Source organism: Mauremys mutica, unplaced genomic scaffold (assembly GCF_020497125.1).
Source record: "Mauremys mutica isolate MM-2020 ecotype Southern unplaced genomic scaffold, ASM2049712v1 Super-Scaffold_100100, whole genome shotgun sequence".
Lineage (NCBI taxonomy): Eukaryota > Metazoa > Chordata > Testudines > Geoemydidae > Mauremys > Mauremys mutica.
In genome coordinates this window covers 1,384,115-1,405,230 of record NW_025423267.1, presented here as the reverse complement: position 1 = coordinate 1,405,230, position 21,116 = coordinate 1,384,115, and the positions used below count along the sequence as shown (strand labels likewise).

At 54.1% G+C, this 21,116-nt stretch overlaps 5 non-coding genes across 5 annotated transcripts; 2 read left to right on the top strand and 3 right to left on the bottom strand.

Annotated features, from left to right (window-relative positions):
• Nucleotides 1-9,098: 9,098 nt before the first annotated feature.
• Nucleotides 9,099-9,170, bottom strand: TRNAH-GUG. Its single transcript has one exon. It is a non-coding gene; the product is annotated as a tRNA-His (tRNA).
• Nucleotides 9,171-9,660: 490 nt separating this feature from the next.
• On the bottom strand, nt 9,661-9,732 carry TRNAD-GUC. The gene has a single exon. It is a non-coding gene; the product is annotated as a tRNA-Asp (tRNA).
• Nucleotides 9,733-12,893: 3,161 nt separating this feature from the next.
• TRNAR-UCG lies at nt 12,894-12,966 on the top strand. The gene has a single exon. It is a non-coding gene; the product is annotated as a tRNA-Arg (tRNA).
• Nucleotides 12,967-18,136: 5,170 nt separating this feature from the next.
• On the top strand, nt 18,137-18,218 carry TRNAS-AGA. Its single transcript has one exon. It is a non-coding gene; the product is annotated as a tRNA-Ser (tRNA).
• Nucleotides 18,219-21,022: 2,804 nt separating this feature from the next.
• TRNAI-UAU lies at nt 21,023-21,116 on the bottom strand. Its single transcript has 2 exons — nt 21,079-21,116; nt 21,023-21,058 (listed from the first exon to the last, which is right to left on the bottom strand). It is a non-coding gene; the product is annotated as a tRNA-Ile (tRNA).

Here is a 21,116-nt window from a genome sequence, read left to right as displayed (position 1 = left end):
ATGAGATCTCCACGCTGGGGAAGCAGGAAATGAATTTCAAAAGTTCGCGGGGCTTTTCCTGTCTACCTGGCCAGTGCATCCGAGTTCAGAATGCTGTCCAGAGCGGTCACTGGTGCACTGTGGGATAGCTCCCGGAGGCCAATGCCGTCGATCAGCATCCACACTAACCCTAATCCGATATTTTATTAAAGACACTAGCGTTTCTCCTATAGAGTTAGGGAGGAGTACAGAAACCGTTTTAAAGAGCCATTAAAATCGATATATGGTGCCTCCTAGTGTGGACGTTTGTGGCATTAAATCGGTTTGGTCGCTCCTAAAACCGGTTAAAGACGCCTAGTGTAGACTCAGGCTTTAAAGAGTGAAGTTAATGGAGGCTCCAGCCCTGGGTTTACCGTATCTCTTCAAGCCAGTTTCCAACTGTATGTACATGAGAGAAAAGGGGTAGCCCTGTGAATGCTTACTCATGCTTTTTAGTGCATGGAAACGTCCTGTAGCCTACTTTTCCAAACAACTTGATCAAGTTGCCAAGGGATGGCCGGCATGAGCTTGCGGGCGGTCCGCAGCCACGGCCCTGGTACTTGGGGAAGCTGAAAAACTGACACTGGGAGGAGCTGTGCACGTGTACACTCCCCACATGGTCCAAGCCCTGCTGGACACTAAGGGTGGCCTCTGGCTCACCCAGGCTCGGGTGGCTCGGTACCAGGTAAAATTGTTAGAGAACTCTGAAGTTACCTTGCAAACCTGTCCCACCCTTAATCCAGCTACCCTGCTACCAGAAACAGAGAAGCAGGAACATGACTGTCTGGATGTCATAGATGCCCAATACTCCAGCCGCCCAGATCTAAAAGATCAACCGCTCTCAAATGCAGACTGTGAGTGGTATACTGATGGGAGCAGTGCTGTCATAGATGGGCAAAGGAGGGCGGGCTATGCTGTTGTGACCCTCTACGACACAGTGGAAGCAGAGAGTTTACCTGCTGGAACATCTGCCCAGCTTGCTGAACTAGTAGCCTTAACCCGTGCACTTGAACTGGCAAAAGACAAACGGTTTAATATATTTACTGACTCAAAATATGCTTTTGGGGTATTGCATGCTCACGCTGGTCTGTGGAAACAAAGGGGAATGTTAACTGCTCAGGGTTCTCCCGTCAAGCATGGGTCTCAAATCCTCCGGCTTTTAGAAGCAGTACAGCTCCCCTCAGCAGTAGCAGTGATACATTGCAAAGCTCACCAGAAGGAGGATCAGGATGTAACCAAGGGCAACGCTAGAGCAGACAGGGAAGCCAAGTGTGCTGCTACCCTGGAGTCACCGACAGGGGAGTATACCCAAATCCATGTCCCTCATTCCATCAGTAGGTGAGCTTGCAGCCCCTAAGTACTCCTCTGAGGACAGATACCTGGCTGACAGGTTTGGTCTCCAGGAAAAGGAGGGATGGTTTTATTCCACAGAGGGAAAAGTCCTCTTGCCTAAGGGCTTAATCCGACCAGTGCTGCAAAAACTGCATCAAACCACCCACGCAGGCAGAGAGGCTCTTACTCAGCTTATGAGCAAGTATTTCTAACCTCTGGACTTAGACCCCTAGCCTCCCAGGTACAGGCTGACTGCCTACTCTGCCAAAAGAACAACCCTCGACCAGGAGTACCAGTGTTTGCCCAGCTACCTTGGAACCTAACCCCAGGCCCAGGATTGGTGTGGCAAATAGACTTTACTGAGTATTCCTAGAACCCAAGGGTACAGGTATCTCCTTGTCATGGTGGATCGCTTCAGTGGATGGCCCAAAGCCTTCCCATGTCGTAACAACACTGCCAAAACAGTGGCTCTTAAGTTTGTCAAGGAGATCATTCCCCGCTTTGGGCTCCCCCAGTGGATGGAATCTGACAATGGAACACACTTTACATCTCAAATTGTTCAAAGGATTTCAGATGTCTTGCAAATCTCCTGGAAGTTACAAACACACCGTGGCGACCACAGGCCAGTGGTGTAGTGGAACGTACTAATCAGACACTCAAGCGACATCCTCTCTAAAATTTGTCAGGAAGCCTCTCTTAAGTGGCCAGATGCTTTGCCCCTTGTGTTACTCCGCATTCGTGCTCTACCCCAGGGCAGGTTAGGCATTAGTCCCTTCGAGATTATGTTTGGAAGGGCATGGCCTCTGGATGGTACACCGGTTCTGTTAGGGGAGTGGGAGGTAGGCTGCGGGTTTTTGTCTCAGTACATGTGCTCTCTGTCTGCTGTTCTTTCTTCTCTTCACAGGTATACCAAAGATTCACAGCCTCCACACTGGATACCCCGGTCCACTCCTTGCAGCCAGGCGATTCTGTACTCGTTCGGAACCTGGAAGGACGAGCCTCTCCAAGAGAAGTGGAAGGGACCCCACACTGTCCTGCTTGTTTCCCACACGGCGGCGAAGGTCGAAGGACACAAGAACTGGATTCATCACTCTTGCCTGAAAAGCAGTGCCTGCTCCTGAAACAGTGGACTGTGCACAGCCTGCTAAAGAAGCAGCTTCTAGCGACGACTTGGGACTTAAGCTGCTATTTAAAAGACAATAAGGGTCACTGGGAATGCCCTGTTGATCTCTCTGACCAGCCACAGCACACTTCCCATGAGCACCCCTGAACATTGGTTTTATCTATTCACAGAAGGCCGACCTAATTTCTGGTCTTGGTCCTTTTATTTTCTGATTTGTTTGGTGGCTTTCATTCTTATCCACTTGGGCATTTGGGTTGCTGTAATTGCCAATATGGGTTCAGGTTTAGGGTCTCTCACAACCTTCCTTTTTGTTACAGAGGTATTCCTTCTGTTCCCTTCTGTTACAACCCACAGCACATGCAGAATGGGGACCTCTCCCCTACAGATATGGCTACTAATACATATGAAGCCCTGAAAATTTGCTTTTGCCCGTGAGTTTAATCTCTCCAACTGTTGGATATGTGCCCAGATTCCCCATCATTCAGCAGGACTGCCCTGGCGTGCGGTTCCCCAAAATTGGTCTGATATTTGCCAGGAAATATTGGTAACTTCTTATAATATGCGGCAGCCTTTTATGTCAGGCAGAGTTGGAGGAAGCCTAAGCCATAATTGTTCTCAGGAGCGCTTTTATAGTTTGACCAACAGCTCCTGGCAACCCTTTGGCAACCTCTTACAAAAACCTACCCCCATCAGACTCCGGGTTGTACCCCAAGGTCTGCTTTGTTTTAGGGAGCCTTCTTCACCTAATGCCCTTTGGTTTGCAGGTAATAGTTCCTGTCACTATTACTTGTCTCCAACAACTAATGTTACAATCACCTTTCTCAACAGCACTGGCCAGGATACTGGGGAAGGACTCCAGTACTGGCCCCCTCATATTGCCACCCAGCACCAGCAGGGGATTAATGGGCTGGTTGCTAATGGACAGGCATTTTTTATATGTGGCCGTAATGCCTACAAGTGGCTCCCACATGGGTGGCATGGAAGTTGCTATAAAGGATTCCTTGGCCCTCCCCTCCGTGTTGTGGCCCACGCTCCCTCAGGTCGCCCCAGGTACCAACCGGTCCCTGAGAGCTACCCTTGAACCCATCGGTGAGGGAGACAGGTTTGGAATGATATTCCTCCCTTCCTATGGAGTAGGACGAATGGCCCAACTGTATAAGAGACTTTCTGTATTCCTTACTCAGTTTGCCAATGACACCCTGGCCATAGACAAAGGCATAAGTTCTGAGCTCTACCAACTCTGGTTATTATCCCTGCAAAATCGCCAGGCTCTAGATTATATTTTAGCCTCACGGGGGGGGTCTGTGCCCTTATTGGGGAAGAATTTTGTACCTATGTCCCAGAATCTTCTCAGGATATTAACAAACACATCCTGTCAGCTGAACAGGCCTCTAACCTGTGGAAGGCCCAGGAAGCAGAACCTACTATGTTTGATTCCCTCTGGGGTTGGTTACCTGATCTAGGGGACTAGGGGGAGGTATTGTTCGCCTCCTGCTCACAGGTGTTGTAATCTGTTTTGTTCTCTTTCTTTTGCTCGCTTGCTGTAAAGCACTCATAACATAAGCTTTGTACCCCCCATTCCCCAGATGTTCCCGTTGTACCCCTTAATTGATGACCCTGATTGTATGGAACTTAATCGCTTTTTGTCTTCAGAGTATGAGAAAACTCTGCCAAAGGTTTGTTGAGTGTTCTCAAAGGAGGGAATTGTTGGTGTCACTGGGCGTAGCTACCAGGTAACTCGGGGGGGTGGAAGACCACGAGTGTCGATGAAGCCCCCCTGCTCTGGGTCTAAGTGAGCCACAGTAACTCCATCTTGTGAACTTTAACCAACCTGCATGCTAACAGCCTAAAAGCAGAATTTGTGAGAGTCAGCTCTTTAGCAGACAGCTGCAGCTCCGCTTAAACTAACAGAATAGTAAGGAGGCGGGGGAGGAAAGGGGAGAAGTCTTCATGTGCCTGAAGCTGACAAGGTCAACAGATAGACAGGCGGATGAGAACCTTTCTAACAAGCTATAATGGTAATGCCTAATGTAGCTGCAGTTAACAAGGGAGGGGTAGAGGGGGATTGAAACAAAGGCTTTTACAAACAGCTTGACATATAAAAAGGGGAAACTGCTTGTTTTTTGTTGCGCTGGATTTGAGATACTGTTTCTCCTAGTGCCTGCTTTGAGATCTCAAATAAACTTAGTTTTTGCTTCTCCACCTTGGTGTGTTCATTGGGAGTGAAGCACACCGGGCAACGAACCACTGCTGCCTCCTCGGGCTCTTTGAGCCGGCAACAACCCCACTCAAGGAGCGTTCGTTCTAGGAAGCAAGCCGGCTAGACAGGAAAACATCAGACGCTGCTCCCAATGCTACTCTCAGTTTTTCAGAAATTAGTCGACTTTATGGCCAGAAGAGACCATTAGAGCATCTAAACTGACCCCCCTGCATATCACAGGCCTCCTGTATGACACAATAGCTACTTTTGGAGCAAACACATTCCAGAAAGGCATCTAGCCTTCATTAAATGACATCAGGAGATGGAGAATCCACCACTTTCCTTGGTAGCTTGTTCCTGTGGTGAAACATCCTCGCTGTTGAATTTTTGTGCCTTAGTTGTAATATGAATTTGTCTCTTTTCACTGTCCAGCCATTAGGTCTTGTTATGCCTTTCTCTGCTAGATTAAAGAGCCCTTTAATACCCAATCTTTTCTCTCCATTAAGGCCCTTCAACACTTCAGTGAAGTCACCTTTCAATCTTCTTTTGATAAGCTAAACAGGTTGAGCTCCTTCAATAGCTCACTAGAAGGCATTTTTCTCCAGCCCTCAGAACATTTGGTGGCTCTTTGCTGACCCAGCTCCAATTTCACAACATCTTTTTCAAATGAGGACACCAAAACTGGAGGCTATTCCAGTATCAGTCTCACTGATGCCATGTCACCTCCTGTGATGTTAGTGACATAATCTGTAACTGTATAGATCGCCGTTGGGACCACTGTTCTATATTTGCAGCCAATATGGTAGAAAGGTTGTCGTGTAAGGGGTCTATGGAGAGGTTCTGATTGGCTGATTATAATTATGCCATCTCTAGATGTGTATCATTTCTGTAGTTGACGTTATGAATATTGGCTCTATGCTGCCCGTATTTCAAATTTGCGCTATGCTTCCGGGGAACACCCCAGCCAGACAAGTTGGGTGTCAGTTCTGCCTAGCCTGCTTGATGGCTCATTAAGGACCATCAGCTATACAATCGACCCATCGAGAGAAGGCAGATTCGCCTTGTGCCTCAGCAAGGTATGCAGGGACCTGCCTGTGGACAGAACTCTTAAGTTTTTCTATGCCACATGCTGGATAGAGTGTCCTCGAGACAAAGAAAGCAAAGACCACATGGCAAGAGACTATACAAGGCTGATGCCTCATCTCCATCTTGTCTTCAATCTTGCTTCATACCTCTGGAGGGACTTTGATAGAAACTGAAGCTCTAGACAAAGGACTGAATGACCCATCCCCGCTGTGGATGGACTCCAGAGACTTGATTTGAACCTGCAGTTTATTCCATCACTGCTACAAGCCTGAACCAAGAACTTTGCCATTACTGAATATGAAGGGTTAAAATTCATGTGCATTTTGTATAACAACCTGCTCTATGGATTGTGCCAGCTCTTTTCCAGAGCCAAAGTCCAGAGTATGGTCAAGGGACCAGAGGCCTAGCAAATCGTGATCAGCTAAGAGAAAGCTGGGTAAACAGAAAGCCTTGCTTGCTAAGATAGGCCTGGTCAGCAAATTGCCAGGTGTTGGAGCTAAGAACTAAATAATTGTGTCTTATTCAGAGTTGCAGATTGAACAAAGAATCCCTGTTCCTATTGTGTTAGTCCCATCTGTAGGGAGACATTCTTCCCACAGATCCAGCCTTGAGTTTATGAGAAGTTGGCACATATCAGTATAAGATATGGCATCCTTCTCCCTCCCTTCCCATGGACCATGTAGTAAGTTTTTTGGCAGAAGCGGGTTGTAGTGAAAGGAAGTTTGAGAAACTCTGGCATAGAGCATCTCCATTAATGAGCTGCAGTGACATAGACTCAATGTTTGAAATGTTGACTTGTCCTTAGCCTCTGAATACGTCTAGACTTGGCGCACTGTGGGTGATCTGACACTGAAAGTACAACCATGAAGATACCACACACCAGCCTTGTCTTGCTGGCAAGAATCAAGCCTCCACAGAAAGACACCCATGGTTTTCTAGCCCAGCTCCCTAAGCCCTCAGCCACAACCACTTAACACAGGGGCCTTTCTACACTCTGGTTCTGTTCTCACTGAAGGGTCATTTCCAATTGTTTGCTCAGACCAGCTTCCCCAGCACACTCACTGCTGTGCAGCTCTGTACGTGTGGCCATGGCTGAACAGCAAGAATTCCTGCCCATTTCCCTACTGGCTGGAGCATGGTTAGAGTGTGTTTGTGGTTAATGACGTTGCTGTAGATTGTTCATTCCCTGCCTTGGCAATTCAGACAGTCCCTTTTCCCAACATATCTCCAGCACATCAGTCCCTGGCTGGGTCTCCTGGGTAGTGGAAAACATCCCTTGTTTGGCCCTGCCAAGGGGATCGTGCAGAGCTGAGACGTCCCTCGGCTTGGATCAAAGGGGGAGTTGGATGGAATTTATCACACAACCCTCCCTGCTCCCCAGAGCCCCACGGGGAGAATCTAGAGAAGGGGGAGTCATTCCTCACCTGTGCTCCCAGGGGAGCTGCTAGGACTCCTTCCTGCCGGCTTCGCACCTCTGGATTCATCCTCAGCTCCTGGGATCTTTCTGCTCCAAAGGCTCCAGAGGCCTGGGGTGGGGAGGGCGTCACTGCACAGTCTGAAACACAAGGGAGGTTTCTGGAATTGAAGGAAGGAGCAGAAAATGGAGAGGAAAGAAACAGAGAGAAAACACCTCGTCTCTCCCGTCCCCGTCCCAGCAAGAAATGTTACCAAGGAGCAGTGTTAGGGGAAATGGTGCCCGGGGCAAAACTTGTACTTTGGCACTTCCCCATTGCCCCTGGGGGATCCCCCTCCCCCTTTACCGCTAGCTCCTGCACTCCCAACCCTTGTGCCTCCTTCACCCCTAACTCCTGCCCCCTCCTGTGCCCTAACCCCTACACTGTGTCCCCTTTGCCCTTAACTCCCACACTCCCCTCCTGTGCCACCAGCCATTGCCTCGCTCCTGCACCCCCTTCACCCCTGACCCTGCACCCCCTCCTGCACCCATGTGGGGACACTGACCTGTGTGCATGGAGCAGCTGGCATTGCTGCCTGCTCCTCCCTGGGATGCTGCTCCTCCGGGCACCCCAAGGGGCTGCGGGGGCAGGGTGATAAGCGACATCATCCAAGCTCCCTGCATCCAGGTCACTTTCCTCAGCCGGGCTGCGTCAGGGGAGGGCAGAGAGCAGCAGCTTCTGATGCTCCCCTCACAGCCCAGCCCAGGTGGGAAAGCGACCAGGACGCATGGAGCACATAGTGTTCCTCTTCGCTCCCCACAACCCTCTATGGGGCCATGGAGGAGCACTGGGGCAGGGGAGAGCAGTGAGCACCTTTGCACTGGCACACGGTGCCCTTTGACCCCCTGGAGCCCTGGGTGGCTGCCAGGGGCCCCACCCCTAAGGCCGGCCAGGCTCCCCAGCACGAACAGCAGACACAGGGAGACTGCCCCCCCATTGAGCAGTGGTGGCCTGGGCGGCTCATAATGGAGGCTCAGCCTTCCCAAATCTTGTGTCGCCAGGGGGACAGTGGGTCCCATGACTAGGGGCCCTGGGCCAAACTGGGCCCCCCTGGAAAAGTCTCCCCCATGTCAGCGTCATGACAGCGAAGGGAAGTGGCCGTAGAAGGAGAATGCAAGGCAGTTGGTGGGCAGGCCAGGGATTTCTTTGTCCCCCCCCTTGAAAAGGGGTCACCCTCCCTGTCAGGGAATCGAACCCCGGTCTCCCACGTGACAGGCGGGGATACTCACCACTATACTAACGAGGAAAGGGGCACGGGGAGAGGCCCTAGCTCCCACAGACCAGCTATGGTCAGCGTACACCTACACCGTCGCATGGGCCCCAGGAGGCAACAGCACCCCTGGCCCTCTTCTGCTTCCCAAAGGCTTTGGACGCAGCAACAGCCCTGGGAAAAGCCCTGGCCCTCCTCACCTGCCCTTGCCCAGCACCACGCTTTTTCGGGCCTACACAGCTCCTCACACAACACCCGCCTGGGACTTTGCCCTCACCTACCAGCTCAGCAGCACCTTTTTTCCTCTCAAAACCTCCTCTTGACACCCTCCCCCTTCCACACTTCAGACTCACCTCATCACAAACTCACCCACGGCCCCTTTGGCTTCTCAAGCTCCTCTGGAGGGACGCAGCTTCCCAGGCACGCAGATCCTTCCCTTCAACGCGCACTGGATGGACATTCGAAACACAGCCCTTTCCAGGAGGGAATGCGCTGCTTTTGGACCCTGGCGCCCAGCAAGAAGTCCTGGGACTCTTTTTCTGACCGATGGACCCCACTGACTTGCCTTTACCAAGCAGAAACTAAGGACCGGCCGATGGCTCTCTTTGCAAACGGACGCCATCAGACTGAGCCACGAGGCGTGCTGCAGGATAGCCCCTCCCCACCAAAAATTAATGCCGTGACTCGGATTCGAACCGAGGTTGCTGCGGCCACAGCGCAGAGTACTAACCACTATACGATCACGGCCAGGCACTGGGTGACCAGGCAGCAGCCCACTGCAAAATGCTCAGGTCTGAGCTCTCGGGGCGGCCACCTACGTCGCCGGCGGGCACGGGTATTTCTCAAGTCTGCCCATTACAGTCACAGGTAAAATGCTGAGCAAAGGAAAAAATAGAGGAAGCCAATCCCATGCCTGTCCCTTTTTCTGTCTTCCTCCACCCCTGGACCAAGTCCCTCCCCGTTTGTCTGGGCCATTGTCCTCATGCCCCTGGCCAGCCTATTTCCCTTTGCCGCTCTGAAACGTGCCCCCACGTGCAGGCCCCGAAGCTGGGCCCGGCGGCGGAAGGCCAGGGAGAGGCTTTGGCTAGGGCCAGCGTGTCCTTGCGAGGTAATTGTCTCTCTGGAGGTGAAAGTCATCAGTGCGGGGTGCGAAGGGAAGTGGCCGTAGAAGGAGAACGCAAGGCATGTGGTGGGCAGGCCAGGGATTTCTTTGTTCCCCCCTTCAAAAGGGGTCACCCTCCCCGTCGGGGAATTGAACCCCAGTCTCCCGCGTGACAGGCGGGGATACTCACCACTATACTAACGAGGAAAGGGGCATGCTGAGTGGCCCTACCTCCCACAGACCAGCTATGGTCAGCATACACCTACACCGTCGCATGGGCCCCAGCAGGCAACAGCACCCCTGGCCCTCTTCTGCTTCCCAAAGGCTTTGGCCACAGCAACAGGCCCTGGGAAAAGCCCTGGCCCTCCTCACCTGCCCTTGCCCAGTAGGACGCCTTTCCGGGCCTACACAGCTCCTCACACAACACCCGCCTGGGACTTTGCCCTCACCTACCAGCTCAGCAGCACCCTTTTTTCCTCTCAAAACCTCCTCTTGACACCCTCCCCGTTCCACACTTCACACTCACCTCATCACAAACTCACCCACGGCCCCTTTGGCTTCTCAAGCGCCTCTGGAGGATGCAGCTTCCCAGGCACGCAGATCCGGCTGATGGCTCCCAAGTGTGCAAGTCCGTCCCCACAGAGCTGCCCCATAGGGTGACATTGAAGAAACTGTGGAAAACGGGATGGGGGTGGGGGGTAATAGGCTCCTATATAAGAAAAAGTCCAGCCAAACTGGCCTGTCCCTTTAAAAATTGGACATCTGGTCACCCTGGAGCAGCCCCCACACTCCTGCTCCCCGGTTGGTGCGTTTGTAACCTGGGGGCTGAAGCCGACGCGTGAAATGGAGTGAGCGAGCTCAGAGCTCTCCGGCGCCACCTGCTGGGAACAGACGAAATGACTGAGCAACGTCCTGGCTAATTTAAATATCACCTGGTTTTCTATCGGGTGGCTCCACTGGAGAGCTGGGGAGTGGCCTGAGTGTGGCAGCACCTTATTTGCATATTAAAAGTGGCAGTTTGAGACCATTGGGGTAAAATATGAGAAAGTTTTGGGGTTGGGCCCCACATGTTTTTAGTGCAGGCTGTGGGGAGCCGGGCTGAGCAGAGCCTGCCCCGACGGGGAGTGTGATGTCACCCTGAGCTTGGAGCGTGTGGCCAGACATGGGGAAGGGGCTGGGGGTAGGGTAAGGTAGGTTGGTTTTTCTATTTTTGGTATTCTTCTTATGTAAAATTGAGAGTTGGCTTGGGGGAAGGAAATTGCGACTCCTGCTTTGGGGGTTGTTGGGGGGAGTGACACAAGCGTCTTTGGTGGTGTCTGCTGCAGTAGGGCATAGGACAGGTGGGGGCGGGGCTGTCTGGGTGCTTCAGATCAGGGGCGGCTCCTGGTTGGCTGGTGCCTTGGCCTGCCTAGTGTTTTCTGACAGCTGATCTCCCATTGGCCCTCGTGTGGGGTGTGTCTCTGAAAGCTCGTCTCCCATTGGGCCCTCCCCAACTGATGTTTCTGACAGGCTCAGCTCCCATTGGTGACGTTGTCTGACAGTGATGCGGGGCGGAGCCGCCAGGGCCTTGTGCGCTCAGAGCTCAGCGCCGCCCGCGGGAAGCAGCGCGAGGCCGCGCGGGGCCGGGTCCCGCTGCCGGGCGGAGGAACCTAGACCGCAGCAGCGGCGCCGCCTCCCGCCTGGCGAGAAGCCGCAGCACCGGGGGGGGGGGGGTCACAGGGCGCGAGGGGCTTCCGCGCGCGGCTGTTTTCTGCCGGTCGCGGGGTGACGGGTCCTGCCCGGGGTGGCCGGGGGCCGCGGGGTCCCGATGGCAGCGGGGGGCTCTGGCGTCCGCCCGCCCGCGGCGGCTGGGAGCTGCGGGGCCACCTGCAATGGCCGGGGGCTGCGGCTTCTCCTCACCCCCCCCCCGGTGACTGGGCGCTCCGGGCTATGCCTGCGGTGTCTGAGCGCTGGGGGCTCCTCTCCTGCCTGGGGCGGCCGGGAGCTCCCGGGGCTTCGGTGCTGTGGGGTCTATGAGCAATGACGTGGGGCTGCAGGGTCCTCCCGCCATCAAGGCCTGTTGGGAAATCCTGGGTCCATCCGCAGCGGCTGGGAGCTCTGGGGTCCACTCGTAGGAGCTGCAGGGTCCATAGGCAGTGGGGTGGGGCTGTGGGGGCTCCCCGGCCACCCATGGCTGCTGGGAGCTCCAGGGTCTGCCTGTGGGAGCTGTGGGGAGATGAGGGGTTTGGGGTGGAGGAGGGGGCTCCAGGCTGCAGGGTGGGGCCGAGGGATTCAGAGTGCAGGAGGGGGCTGTGGGTTGAGGCAGGGGGTCGGGGTCCAGGACGGGCTGATGGCTCTGGGGTGGGGGCAGGGATGATGGGTTCCAGGTGTGGGAGGAAGCTCTGGGCTGGGGCACGGGGGTGAGGGCTCTGGGGTGCAAGAGGGGGCTCTGGGTTAGGGGGGGTTCAGGGCTCGGGCAGGGGGTTGGGGTGCAGACTTACCTCGGGCAGCTCCTGGTCAGTGGTGCAGCAGGGGGGACCTACTGGCCACTTCCAGGGCACAGTGCGGTGCCCTAGGACACCGTAGGGACCAGCCTGCCTGAGCCCCGCAGCACCACTGACCTGACTTTATAACCTGGTCACCCCACTGGGAGCTCCAGGGTCCCCCTGTCCCATGTGGTGGCTGGGAGCTCTGGGATCCACTCACAGCAGCTGGGAGCTGTGGGATCCATCCATGCTGGCATGGGCCTGTGGGAGCCCCTTCCGACACTGGTGCCTGATAGCTGTGAGGCCCCCACCGGCCGACAGCTCCAATCTTGCTGCCCCAGGGCTGAGGCAGAAAATGTCACTAGAGATCTCTGAAAGTCACAAATTCTGTGACCCCCTTTATATAATCTTAGCCTTAATAGTTGTTGACTGTCTCTCTCAATCTAGTGGTCTGCTCTAGCGCAGATGGGACAGGGAAGACAGACGCTCACCCCCCAGCACAGGTTTGGGCAGAAATGGCTCTTGGGCTATTTGCTGTGCATGCAGAGGACTTGTCCAGGCCGGTGGAGCAGTTCAGCCAGATGAGGAGCTGGAAGAAGGAGACCTGAGCAGCCTGGACATCCCACTTTTTCTCCACAGCCACTGCCTGTCAGCAGGATTCCTTCTCCTCCTCAGTGAGACCAAATCTAAGCACCTAGATAGCTGGTCTGTCCGCTGCACCCCAATCCCTCATGCCTGAGCCTCCCTGCCAAAGTCCTGCACCTGGCTCCAGAGAATTGTCTCACATCTCGCTGGGAACTCGACTTCTTGTGCCCAGAGATTCTCGGCCGCCCTCAGTAGAGGACCAGAGAAACACAGTGTCTGCCTTTTCCAAATCAGTGCTTGGAGAGGTTTTGTTCCTGTGACCACGTGGCCTAATGGATAAGGCGTCTGACTTCGGATCAGGTGATTGAGGGTTCGAGTCCCTTCGTGGTTGTGCTTGTGCAGTTTTACCTTTGTGCTGAACGTCCTGCTCCCTTCAGGGCTGGAACCTCTTCTTGGCTGCTCAGGCCAATGCTCTGGCTTCAGCTAGAGCCCCGGGAAGGAGTTGGGGGTTGGGTGTCACAAAGGCTGGGGCATGAGCCCCAGGTGCTTCCAGTCTCACCTTTGCCCTTCCTGACTTGCCAAAGAAAATGGGCGGCTGCCCGGGCTAGTGTGTGCGCCTGTCCCTGTGCTGGAGGGTACTTGCTACATAGCACCTTGGGAGCCTGGGTGTTTCTCTGCTTCTCGCCAGCTGGGGAAAAGCCTTTTGGGGTAAAATCTCCTGTCCCACTGCCAAAGTGAGCACCTTGAGTGGGAATGGTAAGAGGCCCCACCAGGGGGGCTGGCCCTGCTTTCCTACCATCTTCTGATGTTGGCCAAAGAGCATCAGCAGCTGGCTGTGGGTGGTTTTCAGTGGGTGTTTGGCATGCCAGGGAGCAGGGAGCAGCCTGACTGGGTGTCTCTGTGGCTGTCTGCTGGCCACACATAGGCATGGTTCTCCTCTCCTCTTGCCCTGCCCTTGGTTGCTCTGTGGCTTTTAAGCCTTCCCCTGGAGCTGTCAGTACCAGCCACCTCTGTCCTAGGTGCCCAGAGGAGGAGAGGTGCTGGGCTCCAGCCTGGGACTCTGCCTCCCTCCTGCCTTTCCCTGACTATGAAACCTGGCCCCGACACTCCTTTCTTCAAGTGCCATGTGGGCAAGAGGAAAGTGTGGTAGAAAGCACAAGGGCCAAACTTGTGGGCATCAGAAATCCCAAACACCCAGTCAAACCATTAGCCACTTCTAGACCCCATTCCAACCAAAGACCTGGCTCCAGTGGGGATGAGTCACTCAGCACAAGGTAAACAACTCATTCTTATACAGCTGGAGATAGGAAAGCGCTTGGATCTCCAGGGATTTACCATAAGGTCCCACTGAGATTTGAACTCAGATTCCAGCATGCCAACCATTACACCATGGGCCCAGCTTGTGCTAGTTTCTCTGAACATTGGTGACCCTATCATACAATACCAGGGTTGGAAGGGACCTCAGGAGGTCATCTAGTCCAACCCCCTGCTCAATAGCAGGGCCAATCCACAGACAGATTTTTATCCCAGATTCCTAAATAGCCCTCTCAAGGACTGAGCTCACACACCTGGGTTTAGCAGGCCAATACTCAAACCACTGAGCTCTCCCTCCCTCACAGGCCCAGCTTGTGTAAGGGGACTGTTGGCCCTTTACTAAAACTGAGTGGGGTTTTTTTGGTTGGCTAGTTCCCTTTCCCAATCGAAGGGGGAAGGGTCAATGGGAAATCAGGACCCTGAGACTGACAGGCCCCTGGGGGCGATGGTCACCAACTGGTAGGGAACAAGTGAGAATTTGTTTAATGAGTAAAATTCCTGGTGAAAATTGGCAAAGCTGTGGAGAGTTTTGAAAAGTTCCAGTGAATTTACACATGAAGATACAAACAGAGAGAAAGAGATCCATCACAGACTGCACAGGCCCACACAGACATAAACAAAAACCAAACCCACACAGCACACAGAGCCATAGACACATAAGGGAAAGCCACACAAAACATAGAACAAATCCACACCAAAAAGTACAGCAAAAGCCCACAAGAGGAAAGCACAAAAACCACATAGCAAAAGAATACTTAGCAAAAACCAATCTGCATGCAAAAGTCACACACACACAGACACACACACACAACTATGCAAGGCATCCACAAAAATCACACAGGACCCACACGCACATCAACACGACAGACAACCCCCCCCCCCTCCAACATACAGAAAGCCAGGCAGAGGTTTGAGTCTCACAGCCAAGAGTGGTGAGCACACAGGTGGTTTGGGGAGCAAAGACTGAGCGGGAGTCGGGGGCAGTGCTCTGGGCTCTGCCTGACCCCTCCTGACACAGGCGGCTGGTGGAGAGCAGAGCCTGGTAGATCTGTGGAATCTGCCCTGCTCTCTGTAAAGCAAGGGGACCTCGGTGTCTTCTGAGCTGCAATTGTATTTTCTGCAGGGCAAAATGATTGGCAGAAGCCATTTGCTTAAAGGAAACTAGTGCCTAGGTGAGGTTTGAACTCACCACCTCAGCATGACTCTACTCAGCACAGCTATTAGAAGTTCTGTGCACTAACCCATTGCATGGCTGGTGCCCAACTGAGAGTTTTGTCTCTTTGACTCATGGATGGATTAGGGGTCGAGGGGGTTGCATTAGCTAAAACAAATCCATATGAATTGCAGCAGCAGAGGTGGGGAGCCTCCTTCCATGTGATAGAGCTGGTTCCCCCTTCCGTTGCTCAGGGAAAGGTTGGTGCTTTGAACCCACCCGGTGCTGGAACGTCCCATGGGTGAGATTAACAAGACTTTTGAGAGGGGAGGGGAGGGGAAGTCTTTTTCTATCCCTGCCTAGCTCCATTGGTTTCCTGTAGCCCTTTCGGCTCTCTGCTCCCCTGTTGGGGACATGCAGAGACAAGCCCCCATCTGGATGAGTCACCGAGAGGCTGTGTCCCGTGGTGTGTGGGGGGTAGGGGTGGGATGGGGCTCAAGGGGAGAAGGTTCTGTGTGACAGTGTGTGGGGGAGGGGGAGGGTGTGTTCCTTAGGATAGAAATGATGGAAATCACAGGGGCAGTGACAGTGAAGCCCCGTGGCTGAGTGTTATGACCCTGTGTGGTGCTGCCGTTCCACCTTCGCCCTCCTATGGGCTCATCTTTCATTGAATCCAGCCATTTTTTCACCTGTCCCTCAACCAAGGAGGTGTCCCACATGCCTCAGCTACCGAGTGTCCCCTCTTAGAGACGCCGAGGACTGGAACGGATTTCATCATGCTGGACAGCTCTGCTAGGGTCTTTTATTCATTTGCACAGGAAAATGCTGAGTGTTTTAAATTCCATTTCCAAGCCACCGTGTTTTTGGGGGTGGTTGTGGGTTTGTTTTGGGCGGGTTGCCCCCATTCACAAAACTCCTGAACATACTGGGAGATGGGTCTAGTGGAAATCGATTTTCCATTTGAAAAAGTTTTTAAAGGGAAATCACTTGGATTGGAATTAGGAACCCATCATCCCAGCAAGAAACAATTCACACACCCCACTGACCTATACTCTCAACAGAGAGTGTCCTGGAAAGGCCCAGAGCAGGAACAGTTTTTAACCTGGGGGTTAGTAAACTTTATCTTTGTACAAACAACCACAGCTTACAAACTCCCCACCCCCAGCTCTGTGTCACCAGAGCAACAACAACAACTCTCCTTGGGGCACACACAGCTCCCCCAGCTTCCCTGCCCGTCAGTCTCTCCAGCATTGCTCCAATCCCTTAAAGCAGGGTCTCCAAACCCTCAAATTTACCGTTAGGACCAGGTGCCAGTCCCTCCAGTACCTTCCCAGTGGGCCAAATAATGTCACTCCATACTGCCCAGAACCCCGCCCCCCAAAACTCCAACCCTCCACCTGCCCTAAGGCTCTGGGAGGGAGTTTGGGTAGGGGGAGGAGGTCTAGGGTGGTCAGGCCCTGGGTTGTGGGCTGGGGATTGGCGTTCAGTGAGGGGTGCAGGGTCTGGTGAGGGAGTTTGGGGGCTGGGGGTGGGGAGGGAGGGGGTGCAGGCTCGGGGTGGGAGTTTGGGGGTGGGAGTGAGTATATGAGGAGGGGGTGGTGGTGTTCAGGCACCCAGGAAGGGGGTCAGGGGTGTGGCGCTTAACCTGGGTGCTACCAATGGTGGGGCAGGCTGGGGGGGCCCTCCGTGAGCTGCCATGCCCCCAGGCATCACCCCCACAGCATCCCATTAGGCCCCACAGGGCTTTGATCAGGCAGGGGCAGCGCGTAGAGGCACAGCCCCACCCTGCCCTGCCATGGAGATGGCCCGGCAAGCCACTGGAGCGAGCAGGCAGATGCTGCTCCAGCTCCGCCTGCACCTGAAATGGCCCCTGAGGGGCGCGCCTGGGAGCGGCAGGTGGGGCCAAGGGAGTGACCTGGTCCCAAAACTGTCTGGAATCCCCACGGGCGAGACCTGGGGACCAGGACTGCCAGCCAGACAAACACCTTTAAGAGGAGGCGTCCCTCTCCCTGTCAAAAACTGATCTTCCTCCTTCATTTCAGTGACAGCCTGAAAGCAGCAACATCAAACCCCTGTGTAGCTCGCAGGAATGGACATAAACACTCCCTGGTATCTGAGGAGATGTTCAGCTTTGCCCTTAGTCAACTACAAGGCCAAAGGGAAAGGAGGTGGCGCCAGGTATAAAGAGTGAAACACGACACATGATAGTTATGCCCATGGTGGCTGCAATATCTTTTGATGTACTTCTTCTTATCAGCAGTGTATTGTTTTCTCTGGAGTCCAGGCCTTGACCAAGAAATTTGTACCTTGATAAAATAATCGACTGCCCCTGGTGAAGGCAATGGACTTGACACCCACTGGGGTGTCCCTACACAGGTACAAGTACTAACAACAGTGGCTGCCTTTTAGCCATAGATTTTAATCAGGGCAATAAATTGAAACAAACCCCTGTTAAATCATTTCTCAGCCCGAGTCCTTCACCCACATTCCATAGAGCATTGGGCCACCATGTGGACGTTTCATTTCTGACCTCAGTTTCACACAGAGACAAAATTTCCTTTGCACAGATCCATAAACAGCAAAACCTCCCTGTGTCTCTGGTCTGAGCCAGGGCGTTTGATTCCAGTGAACCCTTCTCTCCTGCAATGGCGATGGTCAGACAGAGGGGACGTGGCACCTGCATCCCTGCCAGGGAGATATTGGCTCAGCTCTTTCTTTCTGCTGCTGTTGTTAGTCCATGAAACATCAAGGGTGGAACGCAAGGCTGAGTTCACGCACCAGCCCTCAGTGCCCCAGAGAAATCCTGCCCCCTGCTATTGGAACGATGTGCTGGAGATTTGAATGGGAAAGGGACTGTCTGAATTGTCAGAGTGGGGAATGAACAACAAGCTACAGCAATGTCGTTCACACAAACACACTCTCATGCTGCTCCAGCCGGAAGGGAAATGGGCAGGAATTCTCGCTGTTCACCCAAGGACACACTTACACTGATGCGCAGCCGTGAGTGTGCTGGGGAAGCTGGTCTGAGCAAACAATTTGAAGTGACAATTCAGTGAGAACAAAATCATCATGCAGAGAAATGGATGCATATCAAGTAGTTGTGGCCGAGTGGTTAAGGCGATGGGCTAGAAATCCATTGGGGTCTCCCTGCGCAGGTTCAAATCCTGCCAACTACGCAAGCACTGTGCTGCTGTTATTATTATTGCAGTCTTAGTGCCTGAGCATCCACAGTGCGAACTGGAGATAAATCTAATTTCACTCTGTCTACACTTAAAATGCTGCTGTGGCACTGCTATAGCACTTTGGAGTAGACCAGGGGTCTCAAACTCAAATGACCCCGAGGGCCGCATGAGGACTAGTGCATTGGACTGAGGGCCGCATCACTGACACGCCCCCTTGCTGCCCCTGGCCCCGCCCCTGCCCTGTCTCTTCTCCACCTCCTCCGCTAAGCGCGCGGCTCCCCGCTCCTCCCGCCTCCCTCCTGGAAAGTGCTAAGCGCCACCAACAGCTGTTTGGTGGCGTGGCGGGGGGCACTTAGGCGGCGGGTCCCGGAACAGAAGGGGCCCCCCACCGCCGAAGACCGGGCTGCACTTCGGCGGCGGCGGGTCCCTCTTTTCCCCACCCCGGCCGGTCCCGCTTGCCCCCCCCGCCCCGGCCGGTCCCGCTTCCCTCCCCCACACCCCTGGCCCGGCCCGGGCCCGGCGGGTCTCGCTTCCCTCCCCCACCCCCCGGCCCGGCCCGGCCCCGGCGGGTCTCGCTTCCCTTCCCGCCCCCCTGGCCCGGCCCAGCCCGGCCCCGGCGGGTCTCGCTTCCCTCCTCCCCCCCACGGCTGGCCCGGCCCAGCGGCGCCCCGGCGGGTCTCGCTTCCCTCCTCCCCCCCCAGGCCCCGGCCCTGGCCCGGCGGCTCCCGCTTTCCCCCCCCGCTTACCCGAGCGCGTCTCCGGCGAGGCCTGAGCTTCGTCCCGCGCAGAGCCGCGTGGTGCGGGGGCGGGGCGGGCAGCCCCCCGCCGAGCGCCGCGCTCAGCCCCGCGCCCCCCGCCCCGCCCCCTCCCCACGCGGCTCGGATCGGGGCGGGGCTCAGGCGCTCGGACGGAGACTCGGCGCTCTATGCGCCGAGGCTCCAGGAGAGGGGCGGAGGCGGGAGCCTCCGCTTTTCTTTTGGGGGCCCCTGCGGAGCCTGGGGCCCGGGGCAAATTGCCCCGTTTGCCCCCCCCTGTGGGCGGCCCAGGGGAGCTCCGCGGGCCGCAGGGAAGAGCTCCGCGGGCCGCATGTTTGAGACCCCTGGAGTAGACAGTGACTGGAGGGATTTTCCCATCCCTCTAATAGCTGCATGGACAGAACAATTCTTCCTTTTCTTTAGCACTAACTAACCCGGGATTAGGTCACCTTAACTCTATGAGTTTGTGTGGGGGGTCACACCCTGGGAGACATCGCTTTGCCAGTTCAGTGCCCAGCGTACACCAGCCCTTAGATCCCTCTGGGTATTTCAATGCAGGCACTGACCTGTGAGAGGAAAACATCAGCTCACAAACACAGAGACTGAATTTCCTACATTTAATCTCGCTGCACTTTCCAGAAAGTCACAAAATTCAATTCATTCTTGCTAGGACAGAGAAAAAATAAGTGATACTAAGTTTTTTGGCTTGATTAAATAAAATTAAGTGTTTAATTAATATAGTAAAAATCTGTACTGATTCCTCTAACTAACACCATAGCGTGAAATAGGAACAGAGACAAATCTTGTCAGTGACGACTAATTTCACAAATGATCTTCCCATTATTAATTTCCACATTGCCCCTAGTGGAGGTCTGGGCATCTCCAGTGTCATTGTTCTGCGTTCACCTTCCCCTAGAATTGTTCTCGGACATTCGCTTTCCTCTGCAGCGTGGGGCACGGGTCACTTGCTGGAGGATTCCCTGCACCTTGAGGTCTTTAAGCCACAATTTGAGGACTTCAATAACTCAGACATAGGTTAGGGGTTTGTTACAGGAGTGGGTGAGTGAGATTCTGTGGCCTGCATTGTGCAGGAGGTCAGACTAGATGATCATAATGGTCCCTTCTGACCTTAAGTCTATGAATCTATGAATCTAGTCCCAAATTTGGAAAACTGTGCAGTTCAGAATGAGAATAGTGACCCCGTCTCCTTCCTGCACCTGCTCTACATTGCTCCACAGCAGCTTCTCCACCTGCAGAGTCACCCCAGCACTGCAGTGCAGCCGCCCAGGGTTCAGCAGGGGCCCCTGGCAAGGACCGTGGGTGCAGCTAACAGCCCGGTGTGCCTGGCCCTGAGGCAGCTGTAAAAAAGCAACACTCCCCCCAGAAGTACAGAGACTGAATTCCTTAACTTTAACATCATGACCCCCTGTAGAAAGCCACACGTCAGTTGTATTTTCACAGGGAGATGCAAAAATCAAATGACCAATTTTTAAGCTGAGTAAATAAATTTGAGGAGATAGTTATTAACCTCACAAAAATATATTAAAGATCCCTCAACATAACACCTGAAGGTGAAATATGAACAGAGACAAACCTTGTCAGCAAAGGCTCATTTCCCAAACGATCCTCAAAATGTTACTAATTTCCACCCTTCCTCCGCAGGAGCTCTGTGCAGTGTAACTGTTCTGCAGGCAGCTTCCCATTCAATGCTGTTGTGGGACATTCCCAGACCTGGGAATGTACCAACGACAGAATTTGAAGAGCAAACCTGGCTCCCCGCACCAGGCGGGATTTGAGTGTTTTGTCCCTGTCACTTAGTGTTTGTCAATAGTACAGACGCTCTGGGCAGGACTCCAGGCTCTGCTTGAGGGATCCTGGCACAGGGGCTGGGGGGGAGAAAGGATTGTAGATTCTGACCTGGAGAGGAGGTAATAAGTGAAGGGGGCATTTTTTATTAGCCCCCTCCTGAGGGTCCCCAGGTCTGGAATTCTACATTCCACAGTCCAAATGAGGGGGTGATGCCACTTGGCTAATGAAAACCAGTGCTCCAGATGAGGTTTGAACTCACAACCTCAGCATAGCTCCTCTCAGCACTGCCCTATAAGTACTGTGCGCTAACCAATTGCACCACTGGAGC